Source organism: Canis aureus, chromosome 1 (genome assembly GCF_053574225.1).
Source record: "Canis aureus isolate CA01 chromosome 1, VMU_Caureus_v.1.0, whole genome shotgun sequence".
NCBI lineage: Eukaryota > Metazoa > Chordata > Mammalia > Carnivora > Canidae > Canis > Canis aureus.
In genome coordinates this window covers 2,821,985-2,832,478 of record NC_135611.1, presented here as the reverse complement: position 1 = coordinate 2,832,478, position 10,494 = coordinate 2,821,985, and the positions used below count along the sequence as shown (strand labels likewise).

At 41.6% G+C, this 10,494-nt stretch overlaps 1 long non-coding RNA gene across 2 annotated transcripts; it reads left to right on the top strand.

Moving 5' to 3' along the window:
* Positions 1–22: 22 nt before the first annotated feature.
* Positions 23–4,059, top strand: LOC144322640 (uncharacterized). Of its 2 annotated transcripts, none has more exons than XR_013388313.1 (3): positions 23–283; positions 794–901; positions 1,940–4,059. It is a non-coding gene; the product is annotated as an uncharacterized LOC144322640 (long non-coding RNA). The 2 variants fall into 2 exon arrangements; XR_013388325.1 differs by lacking the exon at positions 1,940–4,059 and adding an exon at positions 996–1,130.
* The last annotated feature ends 6,435 nt before the right edge of the window (positions 4,060–10,494 follow it).

Here is a 10,494-nt window from a genome sequence, read left to right as displayed (position 1 = left end):
TGCCTGTGTCAGGCCTCCTTCTTCCTGACATCTCTCCCCAGAATGGAAGGCATCAACCACACAATATAAAATAATACACCCATGGCCCTTGTTGTATTCTCCGCAGTATCTAAGCACAACTGAAGTCACGCTGTTCATGCATCAACTTGTCCTACTGTGCGGTTTGCTTGCTTATTGCCCCTCAGTCTCCCAAGGTCCCCAGAGAGAATTGGCTCTCCAGGCAAAGGCCCTTGTCTCTGTGCCTTGTGCTATATGACCACGGAACACAGCTTGAGAAATATAAGTAAGTCAGTGCTTACCGTGCTCAGCCCAGGGGGATTTCTTTCTTTGGACCAGTCCAGTTATTTTCAAGAGTATATTATAACTGGGCTGGGGGATATTGTATCAACTAAATAAAATGAACAAGTATGTGACATGCTTGTTTGCATGATGTTTATTTTGTGTGGGACAGAGTTGTAACAGTTGGAAATAGATTAGCAGCTTATAACCAGTGGTGAAAGGAGAAACTTTCTGTGGGTGGGAGGATTCTTGGTAAGAAAATCAATCCCAAGTAATCTGTGTTTTAATTGTTTCAGCCCCAGTTTTTCTCTACCTTGAGACCTCTCTTACATCTGCCATTTGCCGCATGTACGAGGGTATCTGTCTAAGCACTAGAAAAATGTGGCAAAGCTGAAGAAATAGTTTATTGGACTTCGCAGGGAAGGGTTTGTTTGTTTGTTTGTTTTTAATTTTCATGCAAGGCATACATTCCCGTTATGAAAACAATGAATCTTATTGAGATTTTTACCTTCAGTGTGTGATGGAAAAAGGACATGGACATCCTGGTGAAAAATAATTGGATGGCTGTTTCCATGGGAACTGATAGAGGGACATCACTGAATTCTTCTGAAGAATAGCAATTGTAAGTAGTCGACTGCCAATCTCCCACGTTTATGTGAAGGTCGTTTCTATAAGCCCCAAATGAATGGCCTAAAGTGAGTCCACCTCTTCACTAGATATGCTGATGATGATCAGTATCCATTGTGAGATGACCTGACCTGACCAGAGCGGCAAGACCATTACTCGATGTGCTTTCAGAATGAGACACAATCCAAATGGGAGGTCAGAATTCTATGGCTGGAAGTCCACACATTAAGATGATTAATAATTAAATATTTATTAAACTTTGTGTCCAAAAGATTAATCAAATATATATATATATATATATATAAAAGAATAAGCTCTTCCCTTAATATGTTAGATTTGAAAAGGACAAGATTCTTAATGCACTTTTTACATTTTTTTTATTATTTTATTATTTTTAATGCACTTTCTATGTTGAGTTTTATTCATTTTAATTAGAGAACAGAATGAAACTCAGCGTAATGGTGACTATAATATGGTTAACTATTTGAGTATCTTATGGAGAGAATTCTATGAACTTCTTTGGTGTTTTAATTAGATGTTTAGTATATAGTTATAATGTGTTCTCAAATATTTTTGTTTCTTTTACACTTCACCCTATAGACACATGTTATTATGCACTTGTCCACCAGGCACTGTGCTGCATCAAGCAGTGGAGATTCCACAGTGAAAGATAGACAAAGGATCTCAGCTCTCATAAGACTCATAAACCTGAGTGTTTATATTTAATTAGCTATCTTTCTTGTAGCTGTCTTTTTATCACAAAGAATGCTATATTTGTTTCTTTTCCCTTCAAAAAAACCGTATCTAGTCATTACTCTAATTTTCCACAGAAAAGACAATTCTTTACTTTCAGAATGTTATGGGACAATAAAATCTTTTGGCAGATTCGTGGGTACAATGGAAAAATAAACACTGGAATAAGTATCAGAAGATTTATCCAGTGTTCTTCTCAGATAAACTCACAAAGTAAATCACTAAATCTAATTTGTACCATTCTTAAAATGAGAAACACGATCTCATACTCTTTTCTCAGGATAATTGGAGCTTGGAACTGCGTGCTCTGTGACAGTGGCTTGGATGGTGTCCTGATGTGAAGCATGTTCTTCTAACCTACAGAGCTCTCCTCGCTCCTCCCTGAACAGCCAGCCCTGGTTGTACTCAGCCGAAATCAATGCAATCAATGAAAACAGCACACAAGTTCCACTGAACTTTATAGTCTAACATAGGCCTGGAGCTTACAGTTTTATTTATTTATTTATAAGATTTTATTTGTTTATTCATGAGAGACACAGAGAAAGAGGCAGAGACACCAGCAGAGGAAGAAGCAGGCTCCCTGCAGGGAGCTGGATGTGAGACTTGATCCCAGAACCCGGGTGGAAGGGCGATGCTCAACCGCTGAGCCACCCAGGCATCGCTGGAGCTTATAGTTTATACGGACGTTTGGCAGGCAGCCCCGATGCAGCCTACCAGGCTCTTACTTGGGAGGCATCCTCCTCTATATTCGCCTACCCCCCCCCCCCCCCCCCTTGCCCCACGCTGTTCACGCAGGCCTGGAGCTCCTTGCCCCGGGTCAATACGGAGCGAGCCGGCTGCCAAACAGAAAGAGCAAGGACTTAAGCGTTTGTTTTCCCACAACGCCGTCTGGTATTTCCTGCAACTGCGAGTGAATCGGCTGTTACCCTAAAATAAGAAGTTGAAGAGATATGAATGTCTTGGACAGCCTGCGCGCACACCCAGGGCAGCTCTTCTGTCTTTGTGAAGATGCGCACAGACCAGCGAGCCCGTGATAACCACCTGCCGAGTCAGCCAACAGCTGCCAGGACTCCGCTCCCGCCGCGCCCGCGATCCCACCGCCTCGGCAGCCCCAGCCCGGCGCCTGCCCCTGCCCCTGCGAGCGAACCCTGCACCCTGCGCCTGGGGCTGGGGGTGTGAGGGACGCACTCCCGTCACCCACTTCTGTTGTAAGGCCCAGCAGTGTAACACGAGGAGGTTTTCTGGGCGCGCTTGACCTGTATTCGGGAGCCGCTTAGGACGAGGTTCCTCTGGCTGCTCACAGAAGGCGAAGCCAGGGTTGCAAAGCATCAGAAGGATTCAGGCACCTGGCCCTGAACTTGGAGGTGCGGCGTGGCAAGGGGCGTGGGGGCGAGCCAAGGGGGACGGACGTCGCCCTACAACCATAAAGAACGAGGTCCTGCGGCAGCAGGAATGGGTTCGGGAGGGAGCCCCAGCTGCACACGGCGCTGCTCGGAGAGCCCAGCTGGCCGTGCGCCCTACTGGACGGGCGCCCACTAATGCACGTTGTTGTGACCTCCTAATGTGTGATAACCTGCTCGCAACAAGAAAACAGAGTCTCATGGAAAACTGCAGCCCCCAGAAATGAAAAGGAGGCGGCAGGCACATGATGCCTGGGTATTCTCTGACTGTTGGGAATTGTGATCCTTTTAAACAACGCTCTGCAGCTGAGCAGTGAGGGTATTCGTTCTGGGGGTTTGACTTTTCATGAACAGAGTTCACACTCCAAAGTGGCCAAGAGCCAGAGAGGGGGAATCAGAGACTATCCCTTCTCTGCCCAAACGAGTTGCCATAAAGGATAGTCGGGGTTGTGGGTTTGATTGGGGAGCATCTGAAGTCAACAGACCACCAGTGGTAGAATCAGAGGTGCTGGGTGCCTTCCTGCAGGAAGGTGAGGCTGGGCACTGCCGATCACCTGGGCATCTGGGAGCCCTGGGCCTGAGGGGAGTGGAGTTCAGTTATCAGCAAACGGAAAGCAAGCAATACTCAACCAATCTTTTCTGCCAAAAAGAGAAGGCCATACTACCCTGAAGGTCAGAAGAAAACCATCAGCAGACAGCTGGCTACTCTGCCTGACAATTTACCAATGTCCACTTTACACACAGCCTTTGAGAGACAGGAGGCAGAGGTCAAGGTGCAGGGGAGAGGCCAGAAGATGTTTCCTGGAGACCACACATGAGGGCAAGCGGCAGATGACGCAGGACTTATTCTCATCAGATTAAGCTTAATTAAAATCTGTCACATTAAACGGGCACAGGATTAATGCAAATGTGGAGGGGGGGGTCAATGCACCAAAGAGAGAACTGGAAATTTACTTTAGAAATTACTGCACTTTTTAGAGATTAGTGGCTTATTAGACATGAAAAAATAGAACATTCTTTTTGTGTGTGTATGATTATTTTTTTGTATATTTTTTTTAATTGAAGTTTGATTTGCCGGCATGTAGTATAACTCTCAGTGCTCATCCTGTCAAGTGCCCCCCTCAGTGCCTGTCATCCAGTCACCCCATCCCCCCGCCCACCTCCCCTTCCACGGCCCCTTGTTGGTTTCCCAGAATTAGGAGTCTCTCATGTCCTGTCACCCTCTCTGATATTTCCCACTCATTTTCTCTCCTTTCCCCTATAATCCCTTTCACTATTTTTTTATTCCCCGTATGAATGAGACCATAAAATGTTTGTCCTTCTCTGACTGACTTACTTCACTGAACATAATACCCTCTGGTTCCATCCACATTGAAGCAAATGGTGAGTATTTGTCCTTTCTGATGGCTGAGTAATATTCCATTGTATGCATAGACCACATCTTCTTTATCCATTCATCTTTTGGTGGACCCCGAGGCTCCTTCCACAGTTTGTCTCTTGTGGACATTGCTGCTATAAACATTGGGGTGCAGGTGTCTCGGCCTTTCACAGCATCTGCATCTTTGGGGTATATCTCCGGCAGTGCAATTGCTGGGTCGTAGGGTAGCTCTATTTTTAACTCTTTGAGAAACATTCTTTTTAAAGCATGAATATAGAGATGCCTGGGTGGCTCAGTGGTGAAGCATCTTCCTTCATCTTAGGTCATGACCCAGGGGTCCTGGGATCGAGTCCCACATCAGGCTCTCCGCAGGGAGCCTGCTTCTGCCTCTGCCTGTGTCTCTGCCTCTTTCTGTCTCATGAATAAATAAATAAAATCTTAAAAAAATAAAGGATGAGTATAGTTGACTATATTTATGGATAAGGTTGGAGTCTCACTGTTACATAAATACTTTAACCAACATAGATGTTCAAGAAATGTGAGTCAATCTTTCAGCTTCTACAATTATGAACATTTTGGCAAACTTGTTCTTCTATCATCCTACTTGTTTCTTGTGTTTCTTCCAGCAAATCTATTGTCATGCAAACCCTGAATATTTCTCCATTATCAACCTTGAATGGTGAAAACTTCTGAAGTTGAATTATCACACCATCATTACCCCTAACAACATAACACAAGCAAGTCTTTTATCTAACACTGAGATATTGGGACACCTGGGTGGCTTAGCAGTTAAGTGTCTGCCTTCGGCTCAGGGCGTGACCCCAGAGTCTCCCACATCAGGCTCCCCGCAGGAAGCCTGCTTCTCCCTCTGTCTGTGTCTTTTCCTCTCTCTCTCTCTGTGTCTCTCATGAATATATAAATAAAGTCTTTAAAAAGTAAAATAAAAATAAAAATAAAACATTAAAAAATAATACTGAGATATTAACCAGACATTTAAAAATGTTCTCTGTAACAACATAAAATATTTAGGATCCCATAAGTGAAAAGCATACAGTTCACTATCTTATCTCCGAATCAGAATATCATTCAGGTATGTACATATTTGCACAGAAAAAAAGAGATTTGAAGAAAACGAAGATGCTAATCATGGTTGTTGATTCGTAATGGGATGTGTGATTATGTGTTTTTCTTTTTATGTTTTTCTAACATTTCTAAATATTCTGAAATAAGCATAAACTTATTTCATCCTCAGAAAATATTCAAAAAAAGAAGATATGGGATCCCTGGGTGGCTGGGTGGTTTAGCACCTGCCTTTGGCCCAGGGCATGATCCTGGAGTCCTGGGATCAAGTACCACATTGGGCTCCCTGCATGGAGCCTGCTTCTTCCTCTGCCAATCTCTCTCTCTCTCTCTCTCTTTCTCTCTCTCTCTCATGAATAAACAAGATCTTTTTTAAAAAAGAAGATATTATTCATAAAAATGATTTTTATGTAAATTCAAATATGCTGCCAGGCATAGAACACTGTTCTTGGAAGAGACACAGTGATTTCAATTATTTATCAACATGAATGTCTCTGTAACACCCTAAATTTGTGGAATTCCCTTTAGACACTTTCATTGCTGTAGCTTGATACTGATGTGTGAGAGATGTAGGAGGCTCACCTTCCTCACACTGTGTTAATTCGGTTTTCACTTGGTGACCCAATGGCCAAAGCGACAGGCGTGGTGTCATTCAGGGAGTAATTGAGCAGGTGGCGAGGGGAGTTTCACATCTGCCCCAGGAGTGCTTACACACATCAGACAATTGATCAGAGCTCTCCACAGAGCAGATTTATCAGAAATAATATTAACAGCAAACTGGCCCAGGAGTGGGAGGCATCTTTCTGTACCCGCAGAAGCCTGACCCATAAACTCTCCCTCGCCGGAGGAAATTGAAACGTTTACTGGGACTGCATGTCTGATTCCTCCAGAGCTCACTGTGAAGCTCCTCACCTAATCAGTCCTCAAGCATTGCCATCTGTGCTGCGCAGGACGCGTCCATGCGGGTTATTTCAGGGAGCCTCACGCAGCAGCTTTCCATCAATTTAGATCTGTCGCTGATTTTGTTTGATCTGCAAACGTCTACACCTGCCTTTACTTCCAGTGTGCTAATTTTCCCATTACTGCTGAAAATTCGTATTTTGTTCTGAAAAAGTGCCACTTCAGTTCTCCCGGTGACATTTATTCCTGTTCCATTTTGGTGTGTGGGTTCATAAAAAAAAAATGAACTTTTAGCTCTTACTAAAAAGGTAGGAGAATATAATCACAGATGAGTTTATAAATCTGCACAAAATGTGAATGAACTGGGATGTCTTTACGTAGCATTTTATTATATGATTATTTCCTAAAACCATAATTCTATCTTGGGTGGGTTTTGTCTAGATTTCAAAGAAAGTTTTATAAAGATAACTTGTAAATTTTAGAACTTAATTTCCTTATGATGTGTGATAATAATTTACTTAACGTTATTGTGTTCGTAAGATCTTGCTGAGAGTTTCAGACAGACTTGAAACTGTAATTTCCACTTTAACAATAACCTTTGACTGTAACACAAGAGTCTCTGGGATAGAGACCTCGTGATTTGGCTGCTTTGACTCAGACTCTGATTAATTGATGCAATGGCCCAATATTGCTCTTTAGGAAAGTTGTATTTATATAACTCAATTTTGCAGAAGCCAGCTAGTTTTGATCCTCTCTTGTTAGGAGGAAGCCATTTAAACATATAAAATTTAAAAATAAGGCCGATAGAGAGAAAAGTCATCACCTTATAGAAACCCTGAATAATTCCGTGGGGTCTAGGAAAGAGTTTCTAATGAACAGAGGAGAAATTGTTGCCGAAAAACAATGTGTGACTAACAAAGAAAAAAAAATCGGTATACATAATTATTTAATTTTCTAGTCTTCCAAAACCCTGATGGAGTGAAAGATTTTGTTTGTTTTTTAAATAGGCCTATATCAGGCAGCCTGGGTGGGTCAGCGGTTTAGCGCTGCCTTCAGCCCAGGCCATGATCCTGGAGACCTGGGATGGAGTCCCACCTCCCTGCGTGGAGCCTGCTTCTGCCTCTGCCTGTGTCTCTGCCTCTCTCTCTCTCTTTCTATGTCTCCCATAAATAAACAAAATCTTAAACTAAATAAATAAATAAGTAAATAGGCCTAAATTCTGGCTTATAAGAAGTGGAGGCCATTCTGGTGGATCTGCAGGAAAGGAAGGAACCTCCCAGGCAAAGTCATGGGTTGCACTAACATCATGGGAGTTGTGAGCTGCTTTAACTTCGGAGAGTTGGGTTCTCCTTTACAGAAACCGGCATGCTGCTCAAAATGGCTTGGTTCCTAACACAATGTTATAGTAATTTCATATTAATTTTCTTGCTTTTTCTTTGTATATGTTGGAATATATATATATATTCCCAATATTGCTATCAACCATCAGAACCACACCATGAAGGTCGCGCTGAATTGTCACTCTGTTTGACTTCAGAATGCATCCAGCCGTGGACGTGCACTCAGAAAACACCACATTATAAAGTTGTGGGCAGGTTCCTGATGCTGAGGAGATTGAGAACCATCGTCCTGAGACTGGCACATACATTTAGGTTCAATTATAAATTTCAGGGCTTGCTCATTTTCATTCTGATGAATCATAGTTTTAAATATGTGATAGTCTCCACCAGTGAGAGGGATTTTCCCATCCTTTACTTACAGCTCTATAGCATTTCACTGTCCCTTACCAAGGGGGCTATCGTCAGCCTTGTTACAGTAAAACAAAGTGGCAGTGAATAGTCTTTAGTATATGTCAATTATGATTTTTTTTGGCCTGTTATGCACTTAGCTTTCATCAGAGAACTGCAAAGAGCCTGTGAAGATTGTTTCCATATTTGCCGTATGGACACTGGCAATGACAAGGTTTATTACATCTTTCAAACTTCCCTCTTTGAAGTTCTATTTTAAAATACTCTTTAGAAATAAATGCTATGGGCTACAATCCAGTTTGATTTTACCAAGAACTATTGAAATATGTGTATATATATATATATATATATATATATATATATATTCTTTAAACTAACAATTCTAAAATGCATTCCACTCTCCTCTTAAATATTGTTTGAATAGCTACATTGTTCTAGAACCTTATGATACACCAGTGAGTAACACAGAACAAGACCTTGGCCCAAGACATGACATCTGAGGTGGAGCTAACCAACAAACATTTGAGTGAGTGTGTTTCTCAGAAGGAAGTTATTAGGGGGAGAGAAGATGACCCATCTGAGAAATGACAAAACAGGCATTTTTTGCTGGAAAGGCGGGATGTTGGGGACACAAGGGCAGAGGTTAGAGGTCAGAAGCCAGCGCCCATTGGACCATGCTGAACATGAGTTTGTTCTTTCTCTGAAATGGAGAGCAGGGGACGGCTGGAATTTGGCTTACATTTCCCAGGAACCTCTCTGGCTGGTCTTTGGGAAGAGGCAGTAGGGCAACAAGGGTTGAAATGAGGACAACTGTCCAGATGGTGTGCACTAGCCCAGCAGAGCGTACTGCAACTGCATCCCTGTCACAGTGGGAATGGTCACAAGTGGTGACATTCCAGATGTTCCTTGAAGGTAGAGCAACAAGATTTCCTGAAGGGTTGTATATAGAATGTGAGAAAAAGATTCCAAAATTGTATGGAGATTGGACTCTCTGGTAGGGACAGGTGAGCATGCTGCCCAGGACCACATCTCTGGATTCAGAAACATTACAACACTTCCCAAGGAATTCAAGTAATAATATTTCCTTAGTTTCTGAGATTTAAAATGAATGATTAGATGGGTATTTCCTACGTTTTAGACCAAGGATAATATGTGATATGATGAAACAGACATTGGTATAGACTATTACAAATTGGAGAAGAGTAATTTCTAATCTATATTTATATCCTGTTTGTTTTTTTCTAACAAACACATTCCCCAAAGCTTTTAAAATCTTAGGGACACTTGAATTAATGTTCATAAACACTCCAGGTAAATAGGCTATTTTTGTTCATTCCATCAGCTTTGGTTCATAATGGAAAATACAAGGATATAATCAATACACAATTTTTATTACAGTAAAACTGATTGGAAGTTATATTAAGCTTATTAATCCTAAGATTTATGAGGTAACCTAAGTTTTGATGTTGTCCAAATATAAATGGGTTCTTGTGCTTGGAACATCCCAATTACACATATGGTAAACTCAACTTTTTAGTGGCAAGTTAGTTACAACTTTTGTCCACCTATAACATCCTCCTTGGCTCTGATGCTATCAGTTACATTCTCTGCCTGGGTTAAGGTAGGTGGCAATAGAAATTGGACATTAATTTTGACACGTTGACCATGTGGATGGGCTTTTATGTCACACTTATTATTGGCGTGGGGTGTGGGGATCAGGGTGGATGAACTTTAAAGCTGGAACATAAAACACTTGGATTTCAAATATATGGTAATTTTATTGCTTTGATACTAATCTCCCCCACTTAACATTGATCACTGAACAATAGAGGATACGAAAACAAAGAGTTTCTCTTGTACCTTATTTTCAAAATATCAACACTGCAGTTTGCTACATTTTAAAGAGAAACTCTGAAAATCTCAAAAGAATTAGAGATTATGATGATTTTTCTCATCAAAACTTTAAATTCTTTTCTAAATGAAAAACATTTTGAGATGATTAGCTCAAAAATGGGCAACTAACTTGACACGGAGAAGAAAAATACCATGAGGAAAACAAATTCAGACTCATTACTTTCCCAACACAGAATCCTGCAAATCGCCCATTCATTTCCCCGAGCTACAGATTTGACTAAGCATAAGAATTTGAATATATTCTTGAGTCAATTCAAGGAACGCTAATGCGTGATCTTCCATTTCCCATAAGCGGACGTCGCTTCTCTGACAAGTGCAGATGAGCTCCTTCAGACTCGAGCTCTGGCTCAGTTTGTGACCTTAGGCAAATCACATTTTTTTCTATTATAGATTTCTCATCTGTAAAATGATTATG